Source organism: Felis catus, chromosome C2 (genome assembly GCF_018350175.1).
Source record: "Felis catus isolate Fca126 chromosome C2, F.catus_Fca126_mat1.0, whole genome shotgun sequence".
Taxonomy (NCBI): domain Eukaryota; kingdom Metazoa; phylum Chordata; class Mammalia; order Carnivora; family Felidae; genus Felis; species Felis catus.
Genome location: NC_058376.1, coordinates 133,279,526 through 133,297,692, shown reverse-complemented (window position 1 = coordinate 133,297,692; position 18,167 = coordinate 133,279,526). Strand labels below are relative to the sequence as shown.

At 45.1% G+C, this 18,167-nt stretch overlaps 1 protein-coding gene and 1 long non-coding RNA gene across 5 annotated transcripts in view; one reads left to right on the top strand and one right to left on the bottom strand.

Annotated features, from left to right (window-relative positions):
• The window catches only part of RFTN1 (raftlin, lipid raft linker 1), a 207,836-nt gene that overhangs the window by 173,940 nt on the left and 15,729 nt on the right, over positions 1–18,167 (top strand). The gene's annotated exons all lie outside the window — the stretch shown is intronic.
• Positions 13,605–17,461, bottom strand: LOC109491519. The gene is made up of 2 exons (XR_002144920.2): positions 17,118–17,461; positions 13,605–16,575 (listed from the first exon to the last, which is right to left on the bottom strand). It is a non-coding gene; the product is annotated as an uncharacterized LOC109491519 (long non-coding RNA).

Sequence of the window (18,167 nt, the reverse complement as noted above, 5' to 3'; positions counted from 1 at the left end):
TTATTTATTTTGAGGGAGAGAGCACGTGCATGTGGGTGGGGGAGGGGCAGAGAGAGCGGGAGAGAGCGAGCATGTGCAAGCAGGGGAGGAGCTGAGAGAGAGAGGGAGAGAGAGAATCCTAAGCAGACTCTGTGCTGTCAGTGCAGAGCCCGACATGGGGCTCAATCCCACGAACCACGAGATTATGACCTGAACCGAAACCAAGAGTTGGACACTTAACTGACTGAGCCACCCAGGTGCCCCTAGTTATCTTTTAAATTTAAGTTTTTAATTACCCAAGTAAAATGAAGACTTGTCTCTATTAAAATGAAGACGTTACAGATAAAGCTACCTCCCACTCTTCCATTCCAAGGCACGCGTAACCATTGTCAGTAGAGGTGTGGACCTCTGAGTACAGCCTACCCCCCAGAGCCTCCCGAGGGCTGAGGCTAAGCCTCAGGGGATGTTGCATAAACCTGTGTCCTCACTCGGGTTCAGCCTGTTGTTCGCCTCCCCCCACCCCCTCACCGCCTTATAATAAGCTACTTGCGCGTAAATCCTCCTCCCAGGGACTGTTTCTGGGGAAACTGGCCTAAGATAGAATATGTCTTTTACAAAAATTTCATGTGATAATGTGAATTATGTTGCAAATTGAGACAAAAAATTGTTGTGGGTTTTATAATAATTTTAAAGAAAACTCTTATGGTCCAAAAGTGTATATATTTAAAAACCGAATCTTCCTCCCACCCACCGGCCCTCCATGCTCTCTCCAAGAGGGAGCTCTTCCCAGAGATAAACAGAGTTGGGTGACACACGCAGACACATGTGCGAGTAGGCTGAACAGGTGCTCTCCAAAAGTAAGCCCTGGAACTTGTAAATGTTACCTTATTTGGAAAAAGGATTTTTGCAGATATAATTAAAGATAAGCATCTTGGGGCGCCTGGGTGGCTCAGTCGGTTGAGCATCCATCTTCGGCTCAGGTCACGATCTCACAGCTGGTGAGTCTGAGCCCCACGTCGGCTTCTGTGCTGACAGCTCAGAGCCTGGAGCCTGCTTTGGATTCTGCGTCTCCCTCTCTCTCTGCCCCTTCCCCGCTCATGCTCTGTCTCTCTCTGTCTCTCAAAAATGAATAAACATTAAAAAAAATTTATAAAGATAAGCATCTCGAGATGGGGAGATCATCCTGGATTATATGGATGGGTCCTAAAAACATTCACGTATATCCTTCTGAGAAGGAGTCAGAGGGAGATTTTACACACAAAGAGAAGACGTGAAGGCAGAGTTGAGAGATATTTGAAAATGCTGGCCTTGAAGACTGGAGAGATGCAGCTACCAGCCAAGGGACGCTGGCAGCCACAGCTGCTGAAGAAATGGGTTTTCCCCTAGAGCCTCCAGAGGGAGCATGGCCCTGCTTTCACCTTGAGTTTGGCACAGTTGTACTGACTTTGGACTTCTGACCTCCAGAACTGCGAGAGAATGAATAGCTACTATTGTAAGCCACCAAATTTGCGGTCCCTTTTACAACAGCCCTGGAAACCGGTACAACATACATAGACCTAACTGCAAGGGAGGCCTGTGGCATGTTCTTGACAGCATGTCTGCTTGGGAAGAGCGTTTCGGAGAACTCTGCCATCCAGGCAAGAGCCCGGGTTTGCATTAGGTTGAAGGAGGCTACAGTAGGGATCTCATCAGAGAGCCAGGAGTCCAGAGTTGGCCCTGAAACAGTGTGTTGTTGGGAGAGATGGACTAGAATGGGGGAAAGGTAGACAGACATTTGGAGGAGAGGTTCCAACGTGAGAGAATACGGGTGGTGGCCATGGTGTCAGTTAGGATGCTTTCCATGTCAACAGCAGGACATGTGAATAGAAATGACTTACAGTAGGGATTTTTCTTCTCATGTCACCAAGCAAGAAGTCTGGAGGAAAATCGGGGGTTGCAGAGTCAGCTTTTTCAATGGCTTAAGGACATCACAGAGGACCCAGGTGCTGTCACCTTTCTGCATTCTGGTCCTCACCCTGCCTGCCAGGTCTCTCTTTGGAATGCTAGGCCCAAAGTGGCTGCAGCAGCTCCACGCATCTCATGTGAACGTCATAAGATCTGGGAAGAACTGGGCATTTCCTGCCACATGCCCTTTTTTTTTATTAGAAAGTAAAACTGTTCCCAGAAACTCTCCAGTAGAGTTTTCTTGGGTGCCCTTAGCTGGGACGTGGGTCACAGACCCACATCATTGCCAAGAATCATGGTTAGCTGGAGCTGGAGAGTGTGTTACCTAGGAAAGGGAACCTGGGCTAACAAGTAACTGTTTTGGCACCAACAGTGTCTGCCACTGAGTGGGAATAGAAAGGCAAAGAATGCTCCTAGAAACATTTTAAAGAAAACTAGACTTGGTGACAGCTTGGATAGCAGGAAGGTGAAAAGGAAGAATTTGATGTTTTTCTTCCAAAAACTCAATGGTCTTATTCTCTCAGACACCCATATTTCATTTCTTGTACAAAATTTAGCTCTACAAGTTAAGCTAGACCTATTAAAACATTTATTCAACAAATAAATATTGAGTTCCTACTGTGTGTCAGCCATTGTGAAAACATGATGAATGGAGGGAATTTGGGCAGGAAGGATTGATGTCTTTAACTAGAAGGAAGGAGCGCAGTCATTAAAAATGAATTCCCACCCCCTGGCCTTTGCATGCCCATAAATAATTTCTCTTCACTGTCACACGTCCTGAGGGTAGTGAAATGTGCTAAATCACCAGGACCCTTTTAGAGCTAGAGACAGGAGAGAGGCAAGTGTGCATTCTGGCAAAGACCACAGGATGGGGTGAATTTAGAACTTTGCTGCAGAGAAAGAGAAAGGTGAAAGAGGTCAGCACGTTTTCAGAATCTTGTAACAAATGCATTTTTGAAAAAACAGTATGCTTAAGGGGCGCCTGGGTGGCTCAGTCAGTTAAGTGTCTGACTTTGGCTTAGGTCATGATCTCGCGGTATGAGAGTTCCAGCCCCACGTCGGGTTCTGTGCTGACAGCTCAGAGCCTGGAGCCTGCTTCGGATTCTGTGTCTCCCTCTCTCTCTGACCCTACCCCGCTCATGCTCTGTCTCTCTCCCCCTCTGTCAAAAATAAACATTAAAAAAATTAAAAAAAAAAACAACAAAAACAGTATGCTTAAAACCTCCAGTGTGTGCCACAGAATGACAAGAAAGAGGCAATCCTCAATGTGATAAAATAGGCTTGATCTTTAGGTTTCTTGGATGTTTGAGATTAGAAGGGTGGAAGATAATTCTATGAGAATGTTAAGCACATGCACAGACAATTACCGTGGGCCAGACAATTCTGTGGGTCAGAATCCAGGTGGGCTAAACTGCTAGGGTCACAGGAAGCTGAAACCAGATGTTAGCAGGGCCATGTTACTTATTGGGGCCTCTAAGGCAAGAATCTGCCCACCCCCCCCCCGCCAAGCTCATCCAGGTTGTTGGCCAAATTCAGTTCCTTGCGGTTGTAGGACTAAGGTCTTTTCTTCCTTGCTGGCTGCCAGCCAAGGGCTGGTCTTTGCTCCTGGGGACTGTCACATTCCTTCTCGTGCTTTCCATGTGGCCCCCCAATAAGAACTTTTTAGATGCATAGACAGTCTTCAGGCTACAGATGAGGACAAGGCAAATGGTTCTCCAAGAAGAATTTAGTATATTAAATCAGTGAGCATAGAGGGCTGGGGGGTGTTCTTGTAGTTAAGTGATCATTCATTGCCACTTCTTGGAATTTGTCCTTTTGAAATTCACTTGGCCAAGTATTTTAATACAACTAAATAAAAAGGAAGGGTCTATGGGTGGAGCGTGACTGGTTGAGAGGCTATACTCAGCAAAGGTGTGCTTTAATTCAAGGAAGATCTTTCCTTGTGTGCCCTGTGACGCCATCCTGTGCTTTGTCCTCTTTTGCGGCTTTTTCAATGGTTTGTGTAGAATTTACAAGGTGGTGGGCCTATGGAGAGAGACCCAAAGCTGGGGGAGTCCCAGGGTATACCAGGTGGCCATGAGTAGCTAAAGAATAAAAAACATGGATGCTCTTGGGTTCTCCAAAAACATTCTGGCTGGGCATGGGAGAAAGAGGATAAAGGGGGTGTCTGAGAGTGGGGCGTGGGGAAGATTCTGGACAACCCACCCACACCAGTGTCTACAAGAGCTGCTTTTTCTGACTGTTTTTACACGTTGAGTGTCTAAATTAGATTACAGTTGGTGTTTGTGGAAAGCGCCCCATTACTTTAAAAAAAAGGAAAAAACAAAACAAGAAACCTTGAAAATTACTTACCTAATCCTGCTTCTTTCTGGACTAGGTTTCCCTGACTCCTTAATTCCCTTCTAATCTCATTATCTCTTAATTTATCACTGTTGGATCAGACCATCCCAATAAAATGTAAAAGAGATACATTTACGTATAAAAAACATCAGTTGCATTTAAGTTCAAAAAAATAATACAGAAGGGAGAATACCTGATTTGACAGCAATTCTAATGAAAAGGAATTTAATACAGCTCAACAGTATACCTCCTGCTCCCCTCCAAATTCTATGACAAATGCTATAAGCTATGACAAAGTGGTATTTACCAGATCATAACTGTGATCTTTGTCCCCTCATTTTGTTCTCTCCTTTCCTCTGCTGAATCCCTTCCCCATCCCAAGTCTTCACCCTGAGGATCCTCACCTTTCCTGACCCAGCTCTTTGTAGAATCATCTTCCCTTCCTTTTGGCATTTAATATGTTCCATCTTACTTTAGAGTTACTTAATTTTTTTTAACTTTATTTATTTATTTTGAGAGCAGAGAAAGCACGCACATGTGAGCAAGCATGAGCAGGGCAGGGCCAGAAAGAGAGGGAGAAAGAATCCCAATCAAGCTCCATGTCAACAGCATGAGGCTCAAACCCACAAACCATGGATACCACGACCTGGGCCAAAATCAAGAGTCAGATGCTTAACCGATTGAGCCACCCAGGTACCCCTAGAGTTATTTAATTTTTAAAATTTTAAAATGTTTAAAATTGCACACACTCCATGACTCAAGGACTAGCTGTTCTTGATATCCACGTTCCCTGGTCCCAAATTAATTTCTCTCGTTTTACAAATTTTCCACAAACATTGGTTGAATGAACACAGAACATCTGGTTGCTGCTATTTAACAAGAGGTAACTGGCCATATTTACGAACATGCCCACAGGAAGTACCTGTCTTTCTGCTCTTCTGATGCTGGCTGATGCTGGCTGACTTAGAGCTCCGTGTCCCACCACACCCACCGTATTTGATGAGAAACACAGACAGACTGTAGGGGGCACAGAAGAAAGGGCTAGGGATGGAGACATATGCATATCTATCTTGAAAGAGGAAAAAAAAAACGGGCAATCAGGTAGCCGACTCCCTATCTTTGAAAGGCTGACCTGTCATAAAGGAGGTAGACTCTGTTTTCCTTGATTGCAAGGGAGTAACTCGATCCCTTTGAAGAACCCCTGTGGAGCTGTTCAGCAGTGGAGGTGGCTGGGCCCTCGGGCTGTCAACAACCAAGTGCCAGTGTGATTCAGATGTTCAGCCAGTAAGTGAGCCTCCTCCCTTCAGCAGGAAGCACTACAGCAGTGGTTCCAGATCACATTGACCCTCACGATCACCTGGGGACTTAAAAATACACATTCCCAGGCATCACCCCTGGAGATTCAGTGCCAGTAGGTCTGGAGGTGGAAATGAGGGATCCACATGTGAAACATTCCACCGGCCCAAGAGCCACAGGACTGGAGGACTCCTCTGATCCCTTCCAGATTCAACGAGCTGGGATGCTTGGTTGGCCCGTTGCTTTTAAGTTAGTGGCCTCTTTGAGGCAGAATTTTTTTTTTTTTTATATTTTTTTCAATGGGTATTTATTTTTGAGAGAGACAGAGACAGAGCTTGAGTGGGGGAGGGGCAGAGAGAGAGGGAGACACAGAATCCAAAGCAGGCTCCAGGCTCTGAGCTGTCAGCACAGAGCCCAATGCGGGGCTCAAACCCATGGACCATGAGATCATGACCTGAGCCGAAGTGGGACGCACAACCGACTGAGCCACCCAGGCGCCCCGAGGCAGAATTCTTAACATCCTCTTCAGCTGAGGTAGAAGGGGATGTCTCTTTGCTTACATCACTTGACAAATTAGATTAAGAAGGCTTGGGAGATAGCCTAATGAGGCCAAAAGGCCTGTTCGTTTTACAAAAGTGATGCATGGACAGTTCCTCAAAATGTCAATAGTTAACAGTTGCCATGTGACCTGCAGTACGGCTCCTAGACACGTATCCAAGAGAAATGTAAACACATATCTACATAAAAACCTATACACGGGGCACCCAGGTGGCTCATTGGTTGCACGTCTGACTCCTGTTCTCAGCTAGGGTTTTGATCTCAGGGTCACAAGTTCAAGCCCCACATTGTTCTTCATGCTGGGTGTGAAACCTACTTAAAACAAAACGAAACCTATATATATGGCTCTTCGCAGCAGCATTATTCATAATATCCAAAAGGTGGAGACAATCCAGATTTCCAGCAAGTGATGAAAACATAAGCAAAACATGACATATCCATATAATGGAATATCGTTTGGCAATAAAAAGGAATGAAGTACTGATCCATGCTGTGGCATGGATGAACCTTGAAAACATTATGCTGAGTGAAAGAAGCCAGACACAGAAGGCCACATGTTTTACGATTCCATTTACATGAAATGTCCAGATTAGGTAAATCCGTAGAAACAGAAATTAGATCGGAGGCTTCCTTGAGGTGAGAGGAAGGAGAGTGGTTGCTCATGGGTGCAAGAATTTTGGGGGAGTGATGCAGATGTTCTAAATTCAGACTGTGGTGGTGGTTGCACATCTCTGAATATGTTAAATACCATTGAGTCGAAGACTTTAAATGGGTGAATATTTAGATATTTCAATTACATCTCAGTAAAGATGTTTTCAAAAAGTGGTGCTTGTAATTGAAGACCGGTTAGAAAATACAAATAAGGAAAAAGCAAAAACCCTCCTCTCCTCATCACTGAGAAAAGAGCCACATCACAGCGTAACATCTTGGTATATTTTCTTCTCATAGATATTCTGTCTATGTTTTCATATTTGGGATCATACTCTTCATACTGTTTCTACTTCATCAATTTAAATGGCTGAAAAGTATTTCAGTATATGAACAATCATATTTTAATGTACTTCATTAGTTATCCATTGGTGGATTTTAGATGGTTTCCATTTTCTTGTGCTTGTAAACCAGGAATATTCTTCAGCTTTATCATTATACTTCATATCACTTTTTGATTTAAAGGCCCATACTTTTAAGCTAGCCAATTTTTATTTTTATCACGCTGGAATAAATTTTACCTTTTTCAAAGTTTATTTATTTTGAGAGAGAGAGAGTGAGCATGTGCATGTGAGCAGGCAAGGGGCAGAGAGAGAGAGAGAGTGAGAGAGAGAATCCCAAGCAGGCTCTGTGCTGTCAGCACAAAGCCCGATGTGGGGCTCAAACTCCCAAACCATGACATCGTGGGCCGAGCTGAAATCAAGAGTTGCTTAACCCACTGAGCCACCCAGGCACCCGGAAACAAATTTTGCATTTGATTTTACCTTGAAAGTTCTTGATAGTGTTCAGAAGAGGGCATTGGGCAAGAAGGTGAAGTTCAGGGTTCATCACAGAAGTATTGCTGTACTTAAAACTTAATTTGGCCCATGAGATTCTGTAGAGTCCCCTTCCCATATGAGGACAAAATCACTTTGAAAGAAGCAGGTAGCTTTCTCTCTATTAAATGGTAGTCGGCTGTTTTGTTTTCTAATCTAGATCAGTTTTGCTGTGCAGCAATTCCAATCTCTGTAGCTTCAGACAGCCATTTGCTTAGCTCATGATTCTTTGGGTCAGCTGAGTTCTACTCTGGAGCAGCTTAGCTGATCTGTCCTGGGCTCTCTCATGCCTCAGCTGATGCCTGGGTGATCCAGGGTGACCTCATTCACATGGCTGATGGTTGGCTGGCTGTTGGCTGGGGCAGCAGGGTCTTGCATATTCTAACGCCCGGAAGGTTAGCTGAGCTTCTTCACTGCCAGTCACAGGGCTCCAGGAGCCCCAGTGTGCTACCTTATTTCATGCCTTGGTCTGCATCACATTTGTTAATATCCCCTTGGCCAAAGAAAGTCACAAAACCAGGCTGAGATTCAAAAGGTGGGGAAATAGACACCATCTCCTGATAGGACGATCTGCACTGTAGCGGCACGGATACAGGAAGCGGACAAATTTGTGTGTGGCCAGTTTTAATAATTTACCAGATAGTGTTTGCTAAAACATCCAGTGGCCTTAATGACTCCAGTGGCCAGCATATGACTCTGTGCGTTTCATTTTCATACATGAATATACTTCCAGCTTCCACATACGGAATGCCCAGAAGAAGGGTGTAACACCCTCCTGGCAAATTAACTTGTATTTTTTCATGGTAAACTCAGATCTCATCAATGTTAAATGTTTTGCTAAGACTTTGAGAACATAATAAGACAGCGGCAGCAGGATCTACCCCCAAAAGGCAACGGCGGATGCATTCGTTCATTTACTCAACAACTATTTGTTGAGCACTCGTTTGTGCCAGACATTTGCCTAGATGCTTGGGATTCATCGTAATGAGATAAATAAAATCCTTGCCTTTGTGGAGATTGTGTTTCACTGAAAGAGAGGGCAATAAATGGATAAACAAATCTGTGCCAAGTAGTGATAAGTAAGATGAAGTGATGGGGCAGGGGACAGCGGGTGATAAGGGGATTTTTTAGAGGACACCAAATAGAGTTGGCCAGTCTCTCTGAGATCACTTTAATTTTTTTTGATTTTGGTTTGCTCTTCATCAGCTCATCCTTTGGTGAGTCACAGCCCAGATGCTGGTGGAAACCCAAGAGTGCTGTTACCGCCTCTGGTGGATTTACCTCTAGGCTGTAGTAGAGCAGGGAGCTAGAGAGAATGGAAGGACTCCTGGGATGGGGGTAGTGGACAGTCAAGGGATCTGACGTGTCCTGGAGGTTGTATATTCTTGCTGGAAGCTCTATTAGAAGTCCCCTTAGCAGGAGCAGGGTCCTCAGAGGACATGCTGTGGGATTAGTGCCACATAATTTGGCCCGAGGGAGAGGGGAGCATGGGGAGAGATGGCTGAGTTAGAATCATGGTAACCATAGCAACAAGATGGTGACAACTGGGTCACTGTGAAGAGAAAATTGACTGAAGAGAATATTGACCGGATGCCGAAGTGGGAATGTGGCATCTTGAATTTACCAGGTGGAGATAGTCAGGGAGAGAAAATCTGTTGTGTTGTGCGTTCCGCAGCATCGTCTTTTCAGAGTGAGCCCAAGGCCAGCGTAGCCCAACACGCCAAGACACGGAGCTTTGTGTAGCTCTGTCTGTTGCTAGTTTGCACAGTGACAGTGGAATAATCCTTTCCTTCCGTTTCCTCCTCTGTTAAGATTTTGAACCAACCTTTGTTCAGGGCCATTTTCTGGGTTAGCATTTAACGATTATTGGTCAGGTGTCGGGACTCTACTGTGGAGGAAGGTGGTAAATGATGTGGTCTTAAAAGTTCTTGAGTTTTTGCTGACAAACTTTGGGGCTCCCAACTCCAAAGTAAATACCTTTAACGATATACTGTGGGAAAGCTCTTTTTAAATCCTCTCTTTTCTAGGTAGTAGATAAGGTGCAAAAACAAGAAAGAAAGAGGATTAGAAAATGACCGTCCATCCACCACATATTGTCTGAAGAGGGAGTAATAAAGTGGCAAATCCCATTTACCTCCTGAAAGCCTAATTTCCTCACTCATCAACACAAGTGGGAGGCACTTGGCAAGTCCCTGGATGGAGAAAACGTTTCTCGTTTAATTGTTATCAAACAAAGCTGCTTCCAGGTCTGCCGGAGAGGACATGCTCACCCCTGATGCATTCTGTATGTGTGTGAAATGTCAGCTTCTGGAGGCCGTAAGCCCCGTGCTGCGACAGTATGAGGTCCCGCTGAGCAGCCAACAGGATGTAGATGCTTAACTGTTTGCACTCAGAACTGTGGCAGCGGCTGTCCCCACTAACGGCCAGGGTTTGCCCAGCCGTCACCCCCTTAACCTCAAAACCTCCGGCCTCATCTCCTCCGGCGTAATCCCCGAGTCCTGCGTTGTAACACGCGTCCTGTTCTCATTCTGCCCAGGCAGGCGCATGTTGGCACACAGCTCTGAGAGTAGGTACGGCGTGCCGTCTCCTGCCACCCCACAACCCCTTCCTGTCTTCTGCGTTTGTGACTTCAGAGAAAACCACACATACCAGGACCAAATCACCCTGCTGGTCCCAGAATCCAGGGGAGTGTTATCTTGTACATGCAGGTTTGGTTTTCCTGCCAGCTTGGCGTGTGTTGTTCTTTAGGAGAAGCCAGAGCAGTGTCTCAAGCTGGGATGTTCTTCCCCAGTGGGGGTTTTTATCTCTCCCTCCCAGGATATGCCGGTGGCAGTGCCGGGCCTCATCGTAGGTTATCATAAGTTAGACTTCAGGGCTCCAGGTGTCATGCAAGGTCACAATGTGTCTGGCATGGAGAAAATGAGGGCCGGGTGTGCCAGCTTTGAGCGTGGCGAAAAATTAAAAACACTGAATTCCATTCAGTAGCAGCTATTACATTTTATTTCTCTCAAATTAGACCAGGAGACTTTCACCACGGTCTTCCTTCTAGAGATTTGTCTGGGCATTCGCCCCTTCCTAGAATAATGCTAGTGGATCAGTTAGCGTCTACTGTGGAATAAAACACCCAAAGCTTAGTGAATTAAGGTAACAATTGTTGCGGGTGAGTCCACAGATCAGCCAGATGATTCCGGTGACCTGGCCGAGGCCTGACTAACCCCACCTGGGCTCACTCGTGCTTCGCCAGCTGTTGGCAGGTCCAACATGGCGTCTCTCAAATGTCTGCCAGCTGGTTGGGTCACCTGTCTCACATCATCCAGCAGGCTAGCCCGGGCATGTCCCCATAGCATAGGCGGGGTTCCACAAGAGCACGTGGAAGCAGCAAGGCCTCTCGAGGCGCAGGTTCAGAACTCCCATAATGTCACGTCTACCGTATTCTGTTGGTCAGAGAAAATCACAAGACCAGCCTGGATTCAAGGGGTGGAGAAATGGACTCTACCTCTGTATGCAGAGTTATGTTGTAAAGAGGCCTGGAGACAGGGAGGTAATAATTGAGGCCATTTTTGCAAAGTGCATCTCAAACAACAATAACGACTATTATTATTTTGTCGGGCTCTCCAAGGGCTCCAGAGTTTGTTGCCTTTCTTGCATGGTGGAGAAAATCGAGCAAAGATGTGAATTAAGCAGCAGGCGTGGGTAAAGAGTCTTGGAATGGGAAGACTAGACTCTGCACTGCGTGGATTTCATCTGCCCCCTTTTCTACATCTGAGAACTAAGCTTTTTTTTTTTTTAACGCATTCTCTTTGAACATTATGAAAGCCAAAGTTGTCTAAAATGAGACCGACTGCTTTCTTAGACTCTATTATGTTGGCCTAATTACATATCAGGAAAATGTTTTTCTGGGGCATTGTGTGTAAAACAAAGAGGAAAACAACATCTCCAGCCGGCCCTGGCGTCCTTGCCCCTCCCTCTCGCTGGCAGGGGCTGTGGTCCTGCAGGAGGCCCCGGGGGAGGATGGGGGCCTGGAAGGCAGGGCTGCTGCAGCTGGCCTCAGAGGGATTTACACTTTCTCCAGAGCGAACGGAGGGGCAAGTCATTCCCGCCTCTGTCCTTCCAGCACAGCTCATGGTGGCTTCCATCTGGTGGGGGAACTTGTTACTCTCCCCACGCCCCCTAGCCCAGGATCTCCTGCCGCAGGAGAAGAGGCTCACATAGCTTCCCAGGTGCTCAGCACAGAACCAGGTTGACTGAGTGTGGAGATTCGTAAATGAAGAGCAGTATGAGAATAGCCTTGCCCTTGGAAATGCTGAAGAACTCGCTGAGTTTCCTGCAAGACTGCCCCCAATGTTAATAGCGCCCACTTGCCATTGGATAAACAGAGATGACCCGTCCCGTCCCGTGGCATTTCCCTCGGGCCCTGCCTTCGGGTCGCTGCTTTCCATCACTTGAGGGATGACTCTTCCCCACACGCCCTTGTGGCCGGGGTCCCTGCAGCATCCAGGCACAGTCAAGGTAAACCCACATTTCCTGAGACCATGGTTACACCCTGTCTCATCTTCACTACCAACCGCATGCTCGACCTCTCGCCATCTGCCACTTCCCTCCTGAAATGTCCTCGGCTGTGGTCTCCTAGGACCTCGCTGTCCACTCCAGAGATAGTCTCTCAGGCTTTGTGTTGCTTGCCCTCTTATGACGTTTGATGCTGTGAATTTTTCTCCTTAAACCCGTCTCCCACCCTGGGTGCTCAAGAGCTGATTTCTTCCCATCTGGTCTGTGTTTTATTTATTTTCTGCTCACCTCCTCACCCGGCGAGCTTGTCCTCAGCCAACCTCAAGGCTCCTTGAGTTTGCAACTATCCGAGCGTTAGCTGTGTCCCTTCCTGTTCTTTGTTTTCATCCTACCTCTCCCTGCCTTTAATGATGTATTAGTTTCCTGTGGCTGCTGTAGTGGCTTAAAACAACATAGATGTATTCTCTTACACTTCTGGAGGTCAGAAATCCAGAATGGGTTTTAAGAGATTGCAATCGAGGTGTTGGGAGAGCTGTGTGGTTTCTGGAGACTGTAGGAGGGAATCTGTTCCTTGACTTTTCAACTTAGAGAATCCATCCTGCTCAAGGCCAGTCACTCTGGCCTCTGCTTCCAACCCCCCACCTCCTTCCCTTACCCTCACCTGCTTCTCTCTTCATAGGACCCTTTTGATGACATTGAACCCACCTGGATAATCTTCCCATCTCAAGATCCTTAACTTCATCAGATCTGCCAAATCTGTTTTATCATGGAAGGTGACATATTCCCAGGCCCCACAGGTTAGGATGTAGACGTATTTGGGGGACTGAGTAGGCATATTCTTTTCTACCACAGGCCCCATCGCATCTAACTCCCTCCTGAACCTACGTTTCATCTCCCTTGAACTCAGCATGTCTAAAGTGGAATTCACTCCTTCTCGTTGTCCTCCTTGTACTGCGTGCCTTAGTTCAACACGTGATCAGCCCATACCCAGACCCCCAAACCATCATGCGCATAAAACACAATTTAATTTACCAAGTCTAATATTGATGGACACTTGGGTAATCTTCAGGGTTTTGCTATTGCAGACAGTTCTCCAGTGAATAACTTTGTACATTTGTCATGTCTTATACATATAGGATCGATTCCCAGAAGTGAGATTGTTGTGTCAAAGGGTAAACGTATTTGCAGTTTTGAGAGATACTGTCAAATTGTTCTTCATGAGGTTGAATCAATTTGCCTTCCTGCCAGCGATGTATGAGAATGCCTGCTTCCCCACAGTCTTGTCAACGAAGTGGTTGTCAAACTTCTGGGTTTTTATCAATATGATAGGTGAAAATATCTATCTTGGTAGTTTTAGTTTGCATATCTCTTATTGTGAGATTTGGTGTGTTTTTTGTGTGCTTAATGGCCATGTGAATTTCCTTTTCGTGACTCTCTTCCTATCTGTATGCATTTTAAAGCTTGGATTACTGGGTTTTTTTTTTCTTGTCACATTTAAGGGACTCTTTCTTTTTTGTCTGTAATATGAGCTACAAATGTTTTCCCATCTTGTCTTTTGTCTTTTGACTTTACCTAGTTTGTCTTTTGCCATGCAGAAGAGTTTTTATGTCACCAAATTTATTATTTTTACTTTATGTCTTCCAGATTCTAAGCTAGCTAGAAAGACTTCCAGTAGGGCCATTAAAATTAAAATAATAAAATTGTGTTAAATGTGAGGAGTTGGATACAGGCACCAATTTTGCTTTCTTCTGAAAAATCCCAGTGAAATGACACAAAAGAAATGATCAATGATAGGTAGATAGGTAGACAGATGATAGAGTCAATCCTCATTATTCATGGATTCTATATTTGCAAATCCTACTTGCTTAAATTTATTTATAATCCCCAAATCAATACTCCTGGTGCTTTCACTATCATTTGCAGGCATATAGAGTGCCAAAAAACTTGTGTTGCCAAAATTCATGTTCCCAGCTAAGGTGATCTCTGCCTTCTTGTTTCAGCTCTCTTACTATAAAACAAGTGTCCTTTTTGGAGTCTGCTTAATGTCACATTTTTCACATTTTTGTGCTTTTTGTTGGTACTTTTGCTGTTTAAAGTGGCCCCAAGCCTAATGTTGAAGTGCTATCTGGTGTTCCTAGGCACAAGAAGGCTATGATGTGGCTTACAGAACAAATACATGTGTTAGGTAAGTTTTGTTCAGGCTTGAGTTCTAGCACTGTTGTCCATGAGTTTAAAGGTAATCAACAAGATATGGTAAACAAGGTGTCTTTAAACAGAAATACACATAAAACAAGGTTCTGCACTGATCAGGTGATGAGATATTGTCATCAGTATCTCCCAGGAACCCAACTCTGTATTTCCCCCAGAGCATTGGTTCAGAGTATTCAGTAATTCTTGTAGCAGCATTACAGAACAAAGCTCCCATGGATAATGAAAACTGGCTGTAGATGATAGATAGATAGATAGATAGATAGATAGATAGATAGATAGATAGAGATATCCATAAGAACAAAAAGATTGGAAGAAGAGAAGTAGAAGAGGAATGATTTCAACACATTTTTTAGAAAATAGAAGGTGGGTAGAGGGATGCTAATTTGTTTAACAAAGCCCAGGAAACTACAACCTGAATGTACAAGGAGCCATTTTCTCTTGCAGAACATGAGAAAGGCTCTGGTTTCCAAAGCATAAATGACCATGGAATGGTGCAGAGTGAACTGCAGAGCTGACAATTTGGGGCATTGGTTTAAAGTCCTTACATGTGGTAGTAAGGTCCCTCGCTCCCGTCTCGGCAGCTTTGGGGTCTTAAAAGTAGGGCTGCAGGAAATTTAAAAAGGTAATAAAAAGGCTGAAAAATAAAGTAAAGGAAATCTTTCAGGAGGTAAAATAAAAAGAGTAAGAAGATGGGGAGGGATAATAAAATGAAAATATCAGTCCTCCATTTTGACTTCTAGAAGATCCAAAAAGAAGGGAGAAAATGGAGAAAGGGAAAATTATCAAGGGGAAATAAAAGAACACTTTTCAGAACTGAAGGACAAGAATCCTCAGATGGCAAGGCCATCAAGTGTATACAGCCCTTTGTGTATAAACAACGCACACTAAGGCACATTGTGAAAAGCTGAAACTTCATGGGGAAAAATATCCTAAAATCTTACAAAGCACAACAGGTTACAAAGTATTAGCAACCAAAAGAGATTTCGCAATAGCAGGGCTGATCTCTAGAAGCTAGTAGAGCAGTCCTTGAAAAATCGGAACAGAAAAATAGATTTCAACCCAGACTTCTGTATTTGAACTGTTAGTTAAGGGTGATGACAAAGACATGTTTATAAACTCATGGATTCAAATGACTTCCAGGACATTGTTTCCTAGCCACTGGAGGATGAACTCCAGCAAAATGTGAGGGAAACCAAGAAGGAGCCTTAGATAGCAGTAGGAGAAGAACCCAGCATGGAAAGCAGCCAGACCAGGATTAGAGCAAAGGTTCAGAAAGCTCCAGAAGTGATGTCTCTGATGGAGAAAAAAATAGAACTAATGCATTTAGTTAGGCACATGGGATATTTGTTGATGGGCATAAAATAGAGGTGTTGAGCATATGGAATAAATTTGTGATGGGTTCATGTACAACCAGACACACGAAGAAAAAAAGTGAGGACATGATTAACTCCAGGAAAAATGAAGGCTCGTGTGAAAAAGAAGGCATAGTCACAGTGCATTACCTGACCCGGCATTGAGCAATATTTGCCAAGTTGTAATAACACAAACGCTGACTTTTGATTTGATTAAAATTACACTATGACCATTTGGGGCACTAACAGGAAGTAAGAGAAGTGTATGGGAATGCTAAGCCTTTATTTCCCATGGTAGGAAATCAAAAGATATCTAAAACTGATAACAGTAGTATAAACGTACCATGCCAATAAGCGTTGGGCATCAGTGTTTTGGCAGCAATTTTACAAAAGACACACACGTGTTTTTGCAGGGCTCTGCCTTCACGTGCCCTCTCCATGAAAGGTGAGGGCCCAGCCCAATGGCTTTGGGGAACAAAGGCAAACATTCCTTAGTCCCTGTTTTCGGGTACAGACAGCATCCTAGAGCTGGCCCTGCACACTTTTCAGTTATGGGAAATTAAATTCCGCTCTTCATTTTCAGGCATGTAGAAGGGGCCAAGTCTTTTCTTTGCAACTGCGTTTCTCCCAGATTGCTTCCACAGATTGAAACGGGAGAAAAGAGAAGAGCAGGCTGACATTCAGGATACAAACTTTCTCACTGGACCAGTGTGTTACCTCCTGATTAGTTGCCTGCACAGAAGGTCTTTAAAAATGATTAAAAGACAGAGGCATTTCTTAGTAAACTCGGCATTCTGTTGTCACGAGTTTTGGAGGGTAGGGGAAGGTTGTGTTCAATGTCTGTTTCCTTAGTTGATTGGCGACCACTGGAGAAATTATAGGGAACAAAGGAAAAAAGAGCCATAAATACAAATGAATTCCTTTTATACACGTTGAAAAACCACAGGACATGCTCCATTTTTTTTTTAGCACTCCAGGTGTGATCGGAGATTACGGATCCACACAGGAGAGTGGAGAGTTAATTAAAATTTGTGCTCTGACTTCCAGAAAGAAATGCCTTTCCATTTGATAAGCAGGCTGTCTTTGGAGTGCTGTTTGTGCTTTTCTGTCCTCACTGGAGTGTCACAGAAAAGCAGATCAAAGGGAGCCTCCATTCGGATAGGTTTTCTACCACCTTTCTGAGCTAATGGACTTGAAAGCCTCTTGCACTGACTGCATGGGGCTCATGTCATATTCTAGAAATGCCGTCTTCGTACAGTATTGATAATATGCAAACAGGCTTTGATAGATGCTTACAGAAAATCACATTTAACATTAATTAAATCAAGACCATCCCCAATGGAGTGGGAGAGTCTGGCAGAGTGGGACACCTCACCCCCTACCATTTGTATTTTACTTTTCAACTCACCACGTGACGGCCAGATATTAACACTTGAGATTGAACCGTCAGCTCTGTCAAGCAGGGTTATGTTTTGTTGTGTTTCCTCTTTTCCTTTCAGTCTTTCTGCTTCTGCACCCTCTGGCTGACATCCCCTACCCTGAGGGGAAAAACTGTTGGGGAGAAATCCTGCCGTCTTTCTCTTTAAGATAGTGACAGAGTGAAATAAAACAGAGCAAAATAGAGGCCACCGTGCGAGGCCTGTCTGAGCTGGTCAGGCAGGCTTCAGCAGGGGTTTGTCCATTGTCTTGCTGTGCTGGGTGCCCGCCGGAGAGAACCCGGCCGGCCAGGGCACAGTCACTAATAAAAGGACTCCATTCTGCCACTCAGGGCTTTGTGAGGCGCCAAAGCTTGTCCTGGTTGCCATGGCTACTGTCTGATTGTGGCGGGTTTGTCACAGTGCTTGATAAAGTGGGAAGGTTATTCTTGATAGGCCCAAGTAATCATAACCTCGCAGAGCTCGAGAGTGTGGATTTAACACTTTTTCCCTCCCCTCTCGAAATCGGGAATGCAGAGATGGGGGCAGGGTTGTCAGGATAAAGCAGCCACAGCAGGTGGTGAGGGCCATGCCTGGCAGGAGGGATGCAGCTAGCTAGCTGTGCCCAGGGGGCTGGGCGGAAAGGGGTGTCACTGGGTTATCTGCCGTCCCTTGGCTGGGTGGGGGCTTCAGAGAAGGGGTCAGAACGGGGTTCTCTCCTGACCGCCTCTCCCCATCAAGTGGTTATACCTGTGCTCCTCTCTCCTTTCCTCCCTTCCATCCTTCCCTTCCTGCTCCCCCTCCTTTATTAAGGCCCTTCCTTTCTTCCCCTTCCTTAGCCTCCCATCCTTCCACTCCCCTTCTCCCCTGCTCTCTCCCCTTCCTCGCCCCAAATCCCTTACAGATCTGGTCTTTTCAGAACCCTCTACTTTCCCTTCTCAAGAGGAGAAGGATGGGGAACGTTAGCTCGGAGGTAACAACTGATGGAATTCAGCCATAGAATTGCAGTCTCTTCACTGTCATCAGAAGAGAACTAATTGATT